General features: G+C 40.8%; 1 protein-coding gene across 2 annotated transcripts in view; it reads left to right on the top strand.

Moving 5' to 3' along the window:
- Positions 1-3,463, top strand: part of LOC106871749 (myb/SANT-like DNA-binding domain-containing protein 2) — a 29,924-nt gene that overhangs the window by 9,919 nt on the left and 16,542 nt on the right. The gene's annotated exons all lie outside the window — the stretch shown is intronic.

Here is a 3,463-nt window from a genome sequence, read left to right as displayed (position 1 = left end):
GCATAAGATATTTGAGGACAGATTTATGTTTATAAAAAAAAACAAATATATAATAACAGATAACTTTATTTATCAAAAAATGCTATGAGGATAAAAATAAACCTTCTTTTCTATAATGTTATTCAATAAAGCCACCTTCAGCTTCAACAACTGCTTCTATATGAGATCTAAATCCTCTCCATGCTTGAATCAAGTGGTTCTGGTTCATTTTGGATATTACTCTGACTATGGCAGCTTTCAAAGATTCTTTGGTGTTATAGGCATGTTCATTGACTTCTCTCTCAACAACACTCCACATGTAATATTCTAATGGATTGAAAACTGGGGAATTAGGAGGCTAAATGTTAGGGGTTATATGATCATGAAAATTTTCAGCCATCCATTTCTGTGTTACTAGAGCCATGTGTGATAGTGCAGAGACTAACTGAAGGCCTTCCATTGCATACACTGTCTATCCAGGGCTTTGCAATTATTTCTGGGACCTTAATGTAAGCAGCAGAGTTAACTCTTAGGCCTTGCGGAAAGAAGTAAGGAGGCATCGCATGTCCTTCATTGCTAACAACCCCTAAAATCATGACAGGTGCAGGAAATTTTGTATGCATAACACTTGGAACTTCAGAAGGGTCTGCACAAAACCATCTTCTGTCATTTCTTCTGTTAACTTTTTGATCTTGGTTGAAATTTTTCTTGATTGAGAAAAATCAAATCTTCTTCTACTGGATTTTTCAGTTTGTTTAAGAGCCTTTTAAATCTGGTGAAGTGATTTTCCTTTGGTTTTTCTGACAAATTGACTTTCCCTCATCATATAAGACTTATATCTGATATCTTCATGGATAACATTTCTGACTGTTACTTCTGGCACATGGAGATCTTTTGCAATTGACCTCATGGACTTTCTGGGATTGTAATCAAATGGTCTGTTGAACTTGCTGGATAAATTCAGGTATTCTGATGATTTCAGAGCATTTAGAATGCTTGTTTTGCTTTGCTAGTGGTGATACATTTCTATCTTCAGTCTTTAGCTCCTTACAAACTTTGTAGACAAAAGATCTGGCAACTTTTAAAAATTGAGATATTTCTAAATCACCATGCTGAACCTTTATAATCACAATATCAGCATGCCCCTTCATTTCTTGAGTAAGCTGCGGGTCTGCCATGATTATTTTTTTAAACAAAGATTATACAGAATTAGCGAAAAATGCAGCAATAACCCCAAAAAAGTATATCCTCAAATAACTTGCACATCTTCTGTGTGTGTGTGTGTGTGTGTATATATATATACACGACAGGCTTCTTTCAGTTTCCGTCTATCAAATCTACTCACAAGGCTTTGGTCAGCCTGAGGCTATAGTAGAAGACATTTGCCCAAGGTGCCATGCAGTGGGACTGAATCTTGAATCATGTGGTTGGGAAGCAAGCTTCTTACCACATGGCCATGTCTCTTTTACTTGTTTCAGTCATTAGACTGTGGCCATGCTGGGGCACCACTTTGAAGAATTTTAGTTGAATGAATTAATACCAGTATTTATTTATTAATGCCTTGTACTTCTATTGATCTCTTTTTGCTGAACTGCTAACTTGTGAGGACATAAACCCACTAACGCTGGTTGTCAGTGTCAGTGGGACTAAACACACACACACACACACATGATGGGCTTCGTTCAGTTTCCATCTATCAAATTCACTCAAAAGGCTTTGGTCAGCCGAGGGCTATAGTATAAGAGACCTGCTGAAGGTGCCATGCAGTGGGACTGAACTGGAAATCATGTGGTTGGAAAGTAAGCCTCTAACCACACCGTCACACTTGCACCTATATATGTATGTGTGTATATCATCATCAGCATCTGTTTTTCATGCTGATATGGGTTGGACCGTTTGACAGGAACTGGCCTGTCTTAAATTGTTTTGACATGGTTTCCATGGTTTGATGACCGTAAAGTGGTTGGCATTATGCCAACCACTTTACAGAATGTGCCGGGTGCATTCATGTGGCACCGGCATGAGTGCATTCATGTGGCATTTGCATGAATGCATTCATGTGGCATCAGTATGAGTGCATTCATGTGGTACTGGCATGAGTGCATTCATGTGGCACCGGAATGAGTGCGTTCATGTGGCATTGGCATGAGTGCATTCATGTGGCACTGGCACCTATAAAGGACATGCCTGATTGAATGGATGACAATGGTTTTACTTAGCTTGATGCATCTTCCCAACTACTGCAAAGCGTCACAACTCCTGGACCCTTGTTATTTCCTCTGAGGCCCAGCGTCTGAAGATCCGTTCTCACCATTTCATCCCACACCTCTGAGGGTCTACCCCTCCCACTGGTTCCCTCCACAGCTCAGCACTTCTTTATGCTGCTGTCCTCATCCACATGCATCACATGACCAAACCAGTGCAAGGTGTGCGTATATATGAAAACAGTGAAGGTATGTGGCTTAGTGGTTAGGGTATGTGGCTTAGTGGTTAGGGTATTTGGCTCATGATTGTGAGTTCAATTCCTGGTGATGCATTGTGTTCTTGAGCAAGGCACTTTACTCCAGTCCACTCAGGGCTAGCCTTGTCACACTCTGTGTTGCGCTGAATCTTCCTGAGGACTATATTAAGGGTACACGTCTGTGGAGTACTCAGCCACTTGCATGTTAATTTGACGAGCTGGCTGTTCCATCGATCGGATCAACTGGAACCCTTGTCATTGTAACTGTTGGAGTCCCAATGATATGAAAACAATTGAACATGAAAAGTTTGATAGTGACTTCAAAGTCTCGGTTCATTATACGTTGACAGCTAATTACCTGAAATTTTGAAGGCTCTCTCAAGATTTTCCTCAGAAAATTTCTATACATGCATTTATACACGTATTAATATGTATCTATAAATGTATTTGTACATGTATGTGTCCATCTGTGTATATGTGAATGTGGATATGTAAATCATCATCAACATCATCATTTAGCGTCTGTTGTCCATGCTGGCATGGGTTGGACGGCTTGACCAGGCTGGCACGCTGGAAGTCTGCACCAGACTCCAGTCTGATTTGGCGTAGTTTTCTATGGCTGGATGCCCTTCCTAACGCCAACCACTCCGAGAGTGTAATGGGTGCTCTTCCATGTCACCAGCATGGGTGTCATTTGTGTGACACTGGGGTGTGTTTATGTGCCACCAGCACAGGTGCCAATTTGTGTGACGCTGGTCTGGTATCTGTCATGACTGCAATTTTGCTCGGCTTGATGGGTCTTCTTCTCATGCATGGCATAACGCCAAAGGTCTTGGCCATTGCCTCTGTGAGGCCCAACACTTGAAAGGAACTTAACCACTTTGCCTCCATGAGGCCCAGTGCTCGAAAGGAACTCAGCCTCTTTGCCTATTGATATATAAACATGTCTGAGTGTGTGTATACATCTGTGTGTATGTGTGTGTATATATATATATATATATATATATATATATATATGTCTGA

This window comes from Octopus bimaculoides, chromosome 26, assembly GCF_001194135.2.
Source record: "Octopus bimaculoides isolate UCB-OBI-ISO-001 chromosome 26, ASM119413v2, whole genome shotgun sequence".
Lineage (NCBI taxonomy): Eukaryota > Metazoa > Mollusca > Cephalopoda > Octopoda > Octopodidae > Octopus > Octopus bimaculoides.
This window is presented reverse-complemented; position numbering and strand designations above follow the sequence as displayed.